Below are 12622 nucleotides of genomic sequence, written 5' to 3'. Positions count from 1 at the left end.
TGGATGTGCAAAGATAAGCTTAGAAAAAGATGCCAAGGCTCCTTACACATTAGAATCGCTTGGGCATGCATATCTACCTAGAAAAATTATCTCATCAAGGTTGAATTTTTGCTAGATTTAAGGATATTTTTATAGTAAGCATCACATTTTGTACCATGAGATCAAGTGGGATTCCACATCCATGGTTGAGATGTGCTTGAATGGGATCTTGGTGTGACTAGTCTAAAAGAGTTCTTCACATTGTAACTCCTTTTGGCAAAAAAAATTCCAAGTTAATCAATTTAATGTATGTACTGTCACCTTTGAAAAAAAGGGAAGCTTCTACCCAATCATAACTATAGTAATGCAATTTTTAGTTCTTAAAGTCAAAGAGCTTGCAATTGGCTTTTCCAAAACTACGCATTCAGAATGTTTCTTTCCCTTGACAACATACATTTAGCTTAAGGGAATTAATATTAAAATTGTAATAATGATTCCCTTAAGCTAAATGTATGTTTAGACAAGATTTGTTCTTAATTATCCTTTTTGCACACACAATGAAGCGTAAGTTCCTAAGCTTCTTACATAAGATTTGTTCTTAAATGTCCTTTTTGCACACAATGGAGGGAATCAATATTAAAATTGTAATTAAAATAGCAAGTGAGTGTATTCTTAATCATCTCTAATGAACCATGTTTCAATATAGAATGTGTATGCTTTTGATGGAAGTTTGTGACTTACAACAAAGGCATTGAAATATCCTTTTACATAAATGTATGTTTAGACAAGATTTGTTCTTAATTATCCTTTTTGCACACACAATGGGGCGTAAGTTCCTAAGCTTGTTACATAAGATTTGTTCTTAAATATCCTTTTTGTACACATAATGGAGCGTAAGGTCCTAAGCCTCTTCTTCAAGGAGAGATGGTGCTAATTTAAAATCCTTATGCTTTCAAAGATAACACAAGGCAACATAAAATGGGGTCATCAAGCCATATAAATCTTCTTGGCCCTTTAGTCCATGTGATGGCTCTCATCTTAAATGGTTTATTTAATGTCATATCGCTTTTCGATTAGTTTGGGGACGTAATCAATAAATTAGAAATATCTTACAACATGCGTGTGTATGATCTGCCCAAAGAAACAAGTCTTGAAGTTGATGTGGAAAGTGTGATTTAAAATGTCTCTTCTCCAACCTATGTATTCTTTTATAATAATAAATTATAGATTAATGACAACAAAAACTCTATTTTAAATTTAATAATACTTTTAATACCGAAGATAGCTTATGCTTGACCACTTCTACTTCTCTCATGACCAACAATTACAAGGAATACTACATTTGTTGGAGATAAGAAATATTTTTAACACCATTTGGTAAACTTAATAGAGCTCTTGAGATAAAAAGGGTTGAGTGACATTGGGATTCTCCTCAAAGATGGTCCTCCCAAAGACAATGGCATAAAACTCGAATTCCATATCATGACAAAGACGTAAAGATCTCTGAACTTTGATCCTGTTGATTCTATACAATTTTCCCATTTCCAAAAAATAACTTCATCAATTCAAATGTTGTGTTAATGATTCACACATTTCCTTTATTTCTTTATCATAATGCATTTTCCTTGAGCTAGTTACTTATTGAAAACCATGGTTGACATTTCACAATTTGTTTATTGATAGGTGTTTTTCACCATGTAAATTTAATTTTGAAGTTTGTATTGTCCATCTTAAAGTAAGAGCTTTCCATAACATAGGAAACAAAATAAATAGATATTGTTCTTTCAATGAACCATAAATTCGTCTCTCTCTTCCCCCCTCCCCCCACAATTAAATAATCCTTTTTGACATTATATCAAATCTATGTAGCTCTAAATCATAGGCCCAAAAATTATCAATTAATTATAATTACCTTAATTAAAGTCTCACTATGGCTACATCTATATAAGCCTAAGGATAGGCCCTAGTAATACCGAGGTATGCATATACCTCGGTATTCCTAGGGCTTATCCTTAGGCTTATATAGAATATATGTAGCTCAAAATACTAGGCCTAAAAATTATATCAAATCTATGTACCTCAAAAATCCTAGGTCTAAAAATTATGATTTAATTATAGTTGCTTCAATTGAAGTCTTACTATGGCTACATCTATATAAGCCTAAGGATATGCCCTAGTAATACCAAGGTATGCATATACCTTTGAAATACCTTATGTATGCACATGCATGTGTGTGTGCATGATTGCATGCATGCACTCATACATAGGGTTGGTGCTAGGTGAGGTAGTGAGGTGGCAAAGGTTATAGAGTCTCAATTTGCTCTTTTTTTGTATATCCAATATTTGATAAAAATGTGCATACTAAAATAAAAGTTTATTTTACTCCAAGAAAAGGTGTTGAAAGTCACACTTAAATTGGCATACTATCATGGCCATAATGTTTACAAGTATAAAGCCTTAGGGTATTTACAAAGGACAAGACATTTATCCTTCTTAATTATTCACTTCCATTGCTTGCCCCCACCTAATTTTTCATTCATGTCTTCCTTGATGGGATTTGTTTGTAGCACAATTTAGAATCACCTCTAAAACCTTTATAAAGGTCTCTATCAATATACTTATTTCGTGGACATCTACTACTAAGTGAGGTGGTTGAACCAAGTTTTAATTTTGTCTTGATAATATGAAGGGTATTGAGAAATCCAAATCTTAGGTATTGCAAGAATATCTTTATAAAGTATTTAGTGATGGTGATTCATGCTTTGTTAGAGTTCTTTATATGGTTTTAAGTTAATTGTAACTTATGGTCAATTTTCTTAAAGAGGATTTTGAGCAAGAATACAAATAAGGAGGTGGAAACCAGTTTAGCCATTCATAGTGGGTCGTAGTTTATGAAAGAACTAAAATAAAACTGCAAAGTTATGGAAAATGAACTATTTTCCCGTAGCATGACAATGTGTGAATCTCTCCCTCTACAGTAAGCAAACAGATCAAAAGTTTACTAAATAAAAGCACTACAAGAGAAACATATGTGTATATAATGTGCCCTAAAATATGTTCTTAAATGGGAATTGAGTTAAGATGTGATATCTTAACCATTACATATAATGTGAAAGCTCTCATGCCCATGTAATAGGTTAGGATGTCAAGGTGCTAAAGGAAAATATTACAAACTATGAGCTCTACAAATTGTAGCAATGTAAAAAAATTCAATACTTTGTGAGTCCTAGTTTAAGGAAGGATGGTCAAGTAGCTATAAGAAAATATTACAATTACAAGCTTTATAAATTGTAGAAATGTAAAAAATCAAATACTTTGTGAGCCTTAGTTTAAGGAAGGAGTTTACAATCTCCATAAGGCACGCTTGTCTACAATTATTATCCATGTGTAAATCCCATGCTCTTAGATAATAGGGTCTAATAGATAAGAAGGGTAGTCCTTGGTGGAAAAAATGTCCTTATTAATGGACACAAAAAGTTGAGACTTGAGCATACATAGGATGAAAACCCAGCAAAGCAAGACTTGGGACCACTTAACCAAAACAATTAATACCATAAGGTAACTAACAAAAATTTGAGACCCGAGTATACATAGCATGAAAACCTAGCAAGCAAGACTTAGGACCACTCGACCAAAACAATTAATACCATAAGATAACTAACATGTCTCACATTAGCAGTAAGTAAGAGGATCGATCCACCCACAACAAACTTGAATAAGAATGTAATGTCACTTCATGTATTTTCCACCTTTGGCTTCCACCATCGTAGATTGGTAGTTAGCAACAATGCAGTGATAATTTTCAATTAGTGAAGTATAAGCCAACATAATCTTAGAGAGATGAAATTTCTAATACAAGATAGATGACCATAGCAAAATAGGATAAGCGGGAGCAACTCTCAAGATTCAAATAAAGAAAACAATTAGTGGATGTGAAGAATACTCTTGCAATGCATGGTGGTGGAAGAAAGAGATGTGCTAGAGCACTTAAACCATTGGTGTAGAGTCTTTTACAATACCTTAATAGCCCATGTTCACACCATCACCAACATACCTTACAAATGAAGATAATTTCAAAATAGAGGATTAGCATGGTATAAAGGATCTTAAAGATATATTGGACCATCCACCCACCAAAGATCAACTTTCTTCTTCCCTTTTCTTTGTAAGGCACCACACCAAGGATCTTCTTACTGTTCACTTCTGTAGACACCATACTCTTCATGTAATAAAGTAGGAACTTTATTCAATAGGGTTAATAATGGGACAAGTCCATGTATAAAAGAGGGGACTTGGACCATGGTTGTAACTTTTGATGATCATTTTTAGAAATGGAAACTTATGTTTCTTGGAGCTCATGGCTTCTCTCTTGGCTTGTGGAAGGCTGTTTCCATTCTCTTGGTGAGAGACTAAACACACTTAGGCATCATGTTTACATGGTGATTACTCATATTTTTCATGCATTACATCCCTTCATTCCAATTGGTATCAGAGCTCTTGATTTTGATCATGGGCATGCATGGGTTGTTGGAAAAATTTGCTTGAAAATTTGAGTTTCTTTCATTTTTTTTTTCATTTTCTTGTAATCCTTGAGTGATTCTTAACAAATCTTCTCTAATCTTGCTTAATCTCATGGAGATGGTGAGCATTTCATGGAAATTGCTTGAATTTTGAGTGATTTTGGCCAATTTTGCCATTTTTGGACCAAATTTTGGACCTCTGGACCAAAAATTTGGGGCAGTCGGGCCAAAACTTAGGGCAAGTGACTAATTGCATGCTAATCACGTTTAGTAATCATCTTCTTCTTCCTCAAGCTTTCCATAGCCATGGGATGCTCTTCCTTTACCCGTTTTGATGCCAAACCTTAGGGTTTTTGTAGAGCTTCTTGAGATCTTTCATTTGAGCCTCTTTCTTGCAAATTTTTTCTCAAGATTTGGGAGCTTGTGAACCTTTCTCCATGGCTGAAAGTTGAGCTTTCATTGCCAAGTTCTACTCAACATAGATGGCTGCAAGCATCATATTATGGTGATTTCTTCTCTCAATGAGCATGGAGACTAGCAATGGGGCTGAATTTTCACTTCCACGTTGAATTTTGGGGCTAATTTTTGCTGATTTTCGTCGCCTCTTCCATGCCTCCTCCAAGCTATGAAGCTTAGCCACAAGCTTCATGAAGGATTGCTAAGTGTTTTAGCCCTTTTTGGTGAGATTTTGGGGAGCATTTCATGGCCAATGGAGAGGGAGAAATGGTGTTCTTTGGCTGCAAATCAGGGAGCAAAAAGAGGCTATGTTTTTCTTCAACAAGAGGCTTCTTCAACATTTTCTACCATTGAAGCTTTCCGGATGACATTGGTGAGTGGTTTGATTAATTTCTTGCAAGTTTGAAGCATTTGGTGGAGCTTGGGAATGGATTAGGGTTGGACACATTCAAACTCTCCTAATTTTCAGAAATTAACCATTAAAGCTTGACCATTCACATGCCAATATTGCTTCTCCATGCATTATTGATGGCAATGGTGAAAGGAATTGATTCCACATGAGCTTGGCCAATTCATAGATCACATTTTGGGGGATTTTCTTCATTATGTCTCATTTGGCATGCCATTGATGGAATAGCAAGCTTATGCAATGTTTTTGGAGTCCCTCATGCTCATCTTGATGCCATATGGACACTATGGATGCTATACATAGCCATGCCAATGCTATGTTTTACACATGGGCATAAGAGAGCATAAGTTTTGGAAGCATGCATTTGTCAATATGATGTGAAAGGGATTGTTGGAATGCAATTGCAAATGCCTTGATTGTGGTTAACAATTGCTTATGCAAATGCCATGGTGAGGGCATTGTGAATTGTTGGTTTGTGTTGGAGCTTTTGGATGATGGATTGAGGCATGAGTCCATGCTTTATTGATGAGTTCTAAATTGTAAAAGGGCATGAGTCATGCTCAATACTTGTAAGCCAACAAACTTGTTCTATCATTTGATATTATCCACATCATTTTGTACCTACACTCACCATTGCTACCACTTCAAGTTTCTATAGAATCTAGCAATGTGTGAGGGTACCTTGGCATTGGTTGGAGAGGCCAAGGGGAGAATGGCTTGAACTCTTTGTGCCGTGATTGCCTTGGTAAAGCGGTACAAAGGGGGATTAGGTACACCGGTGTGAAGAAATGGCCTCAACCTTCACCTTGGAGGAAAACTCGGTGAAGGGGTGAGAAGAGCTTGGCCGGGAGATTGGCAAGCTTCAACGCACGTCCTCAACAATCCTCACCATCGACTTTGTGGATGCATTTGGGCAATGGGGCCCCTTTTCCGTCATATTGTGTGGATATTGCAAATGCTTTGATGGACAAAGAGTGCATATGATCTTTCATGACATTGTGGGATACAAAGAGTATTGCATTGTGATTTGAGAAGTTGCATTTTCATTTGAGATTTGGTTCCAATTACAAAGGAGACTCTGGCGGAATTTTTCCAACAAGGGAGCCAAACAAGCTTATTGATTGGAGATTTACCCCATGGATACACTTGAAGAGTTATTCACAACTACCAAGGGGAGAAACACCAATCATTTGTAGCCGGATTGAGCTTTGGGACCTAATTTTGGGAATTTCTGGGATTTTACAAAACCCTAATTCAGTCCTAGGGTTTTTGGGATTAGGTCCGAGTGATTACACGACTCTATTCTACTCCTTGAGAGTTTTCAAATGAGCCATAGAACCCCTTAATCGGATATCACAATCTCGGTCAAAGTAGTCATGTTGACTTTCTGGTCAAAGTCAAACAGAATATACTTCCACTTTGACTGAATCAAAATGCTTTTAGGGGTAGGTTCTATCTTCCGTTAGCTTTCTATAGAGCCATCAAAATCCTAATTCCGACATATATTTTGCATTTTAGAGCCAAATTACTACTTTCAGCTGTCCCGCACAAACCCTAAAACAGAGAGTACTTGCCCACACCTAATTCTTACTGTGTTCATTTGGGAGGATAGTAGACACCATTACCTACCCATAGAACCTTCTTTTGTCCAATTCCGACATCATTTGGGCATTCTACCAACATCTTGCATTTCTTCACTATGCCGAAGGGAAGACCACGCAAGGGTGGGGATGTTGTGCAAGAAATGATCATTGGTGATGAGGACATGGAAGGTAATATGGATGCAAGGGATGCATTCATCAATGAAGACAATGGGGGCAATGTACATAATCAAATTTCTCAAGGGACACAAGCGGCGGTTAACCATGACACCCTCATGCAAATGCTTGTACAACGGTTGGAGACCTTAGACTCCAAGCTTGATTCTCATTTTGAAACATTATCCTCACGGATTGGTGTGATGGAGGACAAGTTTGGGAAGTCTCAAGCACAAGAAAAGCATGGGAATTATGGTGACTATGAGCAAAGAAAAGGCAAGGGCATCTTGAATGAGGATTCCATGAAGGCCGTACAAGAGGATCCATTGGGAGCATCCACTCGAGGATTCATGGCGGATGCACGGAGACCTCTTGTCAAGGACATGTTTCCTCCTTCTTTTCATTCGGGTTTGTCTCACCTCAATGCATCAAAGGGTCCTACCTTTTCTAGGGCAATGCATTCAAGGGAAGAGGATGAGGTGTTTGTGAATGATGAGGAGATTGCACTCGATTGGAATCAAATGTCCTTTGCCCAAAGACAAAGGGATGCTCACGAGAAGTGGATGGAATTGTCGAATATCATCAAGAGGGATTACAGACTTTGCACAATTTATGGAGTCATACTCGAAGATGCAAAGATTCAAGCCCTCTACCCAAATGATAACCCATCCCACATATCTTCCAAGGATGTCAAAGACAAAATCTCACTATCAAAGTTCAAAGGTGACGGGTCATCTCCGCAAGAGTTGGAGTGGGCTACCAAGCTTGACACCTATTTCCAACTTTACCCAAAAAGTGAGCGTGATATGGTACAATTTTCCTCCTTACATCTTGAAGATTATGCTCGTCAATGGTGGAGGCACTTGGTCAAACAAGGGAACACGCCATCAACTTGGGAAGGATTGAAGCGGGAGATGAACTTGGCCTTCATTTCACCCTTAGTGCTCGACCGATACCATGAAGAATGGTATGAGCTTTCTCAAAAGGGGATGATGGTGAGAGGTTACATCAAGAGATTTTTGAAGCTTTCAATGTACGTGGAAGGCTTGAGTGAAGACATGAAGATGAAAAAGTTTGTGCATGGGCTTGAACACTTCATCAAGGCAGATGTGTCGGCTCAAAGGCCTAGCTCTCTCAAAGAAGCTATGAGGTTAGCCGAACTCTATGAGCCAAAGTACAAGAGGTCTCAGCCCATGACCTGCAGCACATGAGGAGTCACTTGAAGACCATTCTTTCATCACGGAGGATGGTGAGTTTCCGTTTGATCCGGGAGGTGGAGTTAAGGAAAGCCTTGTGGACGGAGACATGCCTACCAATGCAGAAATTTCAGCTTGCATATGCTCTATCTCACAAGAGTTGTTGGCGGGTTGCAAGAACCCAAGCACACTAAGGTTGGTGGGGACCATCAATGGGAGGGTTGCACATATTCTTGTGGATTCCGGGAGCACTCATAGCTTCATCAACTCTAAATCCATCAACTCTCTCAAACTCAACACAAAGAAGGATACAGGCTGTAATTTCTGGACAGCTTTGGGAAGGTCTACTATTGGGCCTATTTTTCTACTCCAACAAGCTTCATGGCGTATCCTAATGAAAGATTATGATGTGGGCTACATATGGCTGAGTGTACATATCATTTTCAGCCCAATATATGGAGTCTAAATGAAGGATTTTCAAGGGTCTTCATCGACTAGAAGGGCTGTCATAACAGTCCCACTCATACACTTTGGGCTTGAAGCTTTGTGGACTTGTATACATCCGGATTTTCATTGTATCTGTGCTTTGGATGTACTTGAGAACTCTTAACCACTTCCCATTGATTACATTAGAGAGTCTCATACTTTGATATTGTACATGTTATTGATTTTGAGGACAAAATCTTTGGGAAGGGATGGTTTGTAATACAGTAGGAACTTTATTCAATAGGGTTAATAATGGGACAAGTCCATGTATAAAAGAGGGGACTTGGACCATGGTTGTAACTTTTGATGATCATTTTTAGAAATGGAAACTTATGTTTCTTGGAGCTCATGGCTTCTCTCTTGGCTTGTGGAAGGCTATTTCCATTCTCTTGGTGAGAGACTAAACACACTTAGGCATCATGTTTACATGGTGATTACTCATATTTTTCATGCATTACATCCCTTCATTCCACTTCATCAACTTGGATATGTAGATCAAGTTTTCAATTGCATGGTAGAGTATAATGGAGAGAGAGAGAGAGAGAGAGAGAGAGAGAGAGGGTAAGAGAGAAGGAAAATGAGTAATGCAAAGATGAGGGGAGGGAAAAAAGAAGAAGAGACAATACACACTGTAAATCGAGGTTAAGGGGAGAGCAAAAGGAGGAGGGGGTAAAGTAACAAGTATGGAGACAAAAAGTGAAAAATGTATAGGACCATCTCTCTTTTTAGGACTCTCATCACATTTTTAATATCATTAACCCACTCCTTATTATTGTGCCCTTTTTGAGTTTGCATGTAACTACACTTCCACTTCTCTATTGCAACTCACTGTCTTGATTACTCACTTTTAAGAGAGGAAATCATTTTAATGATTTTCTACAATGATGTTTTTTTCATTTGTGATTCACAGTCATGATGGTGGATATGATAGACTATAAACCATATCTTATGGGAGGTAACAACACTTAGAAAATAGTCAACTTGAACATTAAACCTTCTAGAAGGTCCAATAGAGATATGAGTTATCTTTTGAAATAAAAAATATTATTCAAAGATAGCAGTTATCTTTTGAAATAAAGAATATTATTCCAAGAATCATTTGTGATGGGAAAAATCACAACTTGATCTTATGATTCAAGGTCATAACGGATGATGGACCTATTGTTTGTCCATGAGAGATTTTGGGAGACCTTGATCTTGTGATTCAAGCTCATAATGGGTGATGGACCTATTAGTTGGCCATGAAAGATTTCAAGTGACTCTTACAATTGTATACAACTAGGGCTATGCCAAACAACATGCAAATAAATATTCAGAGCTGAAGGTTATCACCTTAGTGTACATGGTGTATAACTTTGGTGTAATAAATCATGGCATAAAGCTTTTGGTTGTGCTAAGAAATCACTTGTGTACATGATGTATAACTTTGGTAAGGAAATCACTTTAGTGTACATGATGTATAACTTTGGTATAAGAAAACATGTTGTTAAGCTTTTGGTCGTGCTCTAAAAATCATGGAAGATTCACACCAAATTAGCATAAGCAATCACTACTCGATGTTGTGGGACACTAAGGATATCACTTTAGTGTACATGATGTATAACTAACGTTATACTCCAAGTGGTAAAAGGATCTACACTTCCTTTGTTGCCAACTAGAATTTAAGGCCTATATCTAAGTTAAAAATGGCACAAAATTCATAATTCATGAAAAATTTTGATTTAACATGTGTGTCCTTAATAATATCAAGTCTCATGATGCTCCATGTGCTGTCCACCTTAAAATGCACTAATCTTTTTGGTACATAAAAACATTATACAATGAAAACATGAGAAAGTGCATCGCTTAAGATATGTACATTATTTAATGTGTGTGCTCTTAACAATAACAAGTCTCATCATGATACTGTCGTCTACCTTAAAATGCACTAAAACTTCAAGTACACAAGGAATGTTATGTTCCATAACAAAGACATTGAGAAAGTGTATCACTTGAGATACCTACATAATTCCATAGTTCTGACATTCTAAATACAAGGGTGTTTTTACAAATTTTGTGTTAGATATCAAAACTCCACCTTCATATTTAATGTTTGGGTACTAGCTAGCTCATGTATGTGTAGCCCCCATTCTAAGGACTATACATGGTTGAGAGGCCTGGGTGTGCCTTATGTCCTTTATATCCACACAGGATGGTGACCTATTGTACCCTAGCTTGTTTTAGCATACAACCTATTGTCTCCATATTCATAGGAGAATATGGGTGTGGGGGTCATAGCTATCTCTTATACCTCACTAATACATTATTGTTCTCCACATCTACTAAAGTGCATACTAAAATGCAATTTGAGTTTAAGATTTGTGTTATGAAAAGTGTCACTTCCTATGAGTGTTACCTACATACACCACATGTTATATGCTCTTGTATTTTGTAATTGGATATGTGCTGACAAGTTTTGGTATTGAATTGTTGTGATAGATAACAATATCCTCGAGAAAATCTATATACATTAGAATATTTCTACAAATGAAATCATTAGTCATTTTTTATAACGTGAGTGAAGAAATCATTTGTTATTTCAACAATTTCAATTTAGAAAACCACATGAGTGATGATAAAAGTGGGGGAGATTATAAATAACAAAAGATGTATTTAAATCATAAGTTTTAATTAGGAATATTGAATGTGAACGATGATTTTATTTCCCTGAATAGAGTTTTGCTTAGGAATATTGAATGGGAATGATTTATTTCCTTGAATAGAGTTTTTTCTTGTAAAGGAAACTAAGCATATAGCTCCTTATCACATACCATGATGGTTATATGTATGAACTGAGAACTAATATCTAGCATGACAATCTCTATATTCCTCAGCTTAAGATTCTCATGCTCACTAAATCATAAGTATTCTATATGAATTAGACATTATGCAAGTCTAATGGGATATTACATACATCCTAAAGTATGGGGCCTGTAGCTAGAGGGAATCTAGATTTCTTTGATGGGGAATAATGAAAGATATTATGTTGTTGGTGGACCTACCATTGAGAGAGTCCATGAATTGACCTCCTTGATATATTCAAGATCCAAGGAGTGCTACATAATGAAATTTTCAGTTGAAGACTTTAATTTGGTAAAGAGCTTTGGAAGGGCCAATAAAGGACTTTACGTTTTGGTGAGTATGGAAAAAGTAAGGGGGTCAACTCTCTAAAGGTGAGTTCTTAAGGGAGGACAGGTGCCATATCCTTGGCACAAAAAAGATACGAGATAGATTTTAATATTGATATACAAAATATGAGTAATTAGACTTAGTGATTTAATACATGAAGATATTATCAATCAATCGTGAAACTTTTTTTGAGTTAGCTTAACCCAATATAGGCTAATGGGTCCTTATAAATTAATAATTCTATCATAAGTGGTTGATGCAACATCAATATACTGGTATGTATGTGGTCTAGCTAGAAGGCACATTCCATGCTTTCAAAATAGAATTTTATACCCTAACATTTTTGTCCCATTGCGGTTTGTATTAATCGACTTGATTAATAAAACTAAATATAGGCTAATAGGTCCTTAATTTTATACATTTTTGTCCCATTTTGGTTTGTATTAATCGACTTGATTAAACTAAATATAGGCTAATAGGTCCTTAATTCAATCATAAGTGATTGATGCAACATCAATGTATTGGTATGTATGTGGTCTAGCTAGAAGGTAGATTCCATGCTTTCAAAGTAGAATTTAATACCCTAACATTTTTGTCCCATGTGATTTGTACCAATCGACTTGATTTTTATATGGCTTGAGATTAAATACT

The sequence above is a fragment of the Cibotium barometz genome, chromosome 1 (genome assembly GCF_041138505.1).
Source record: "Cibotium barometz isolate CiBa-2024 chromosome 1, ASM4113850v1, whole genome shotgun sequence".
Classification (NCBI taxonomy): domain Eukaryota; kingdom Viridiplantae; phylum Streptophyta; class Polypodiopsida; order Cyatheales; family Cibotiaceae; genus Cibotium; species Cibotium barometz.
This window is presented reverse-complemented; position numbering follows the sequence as displayed.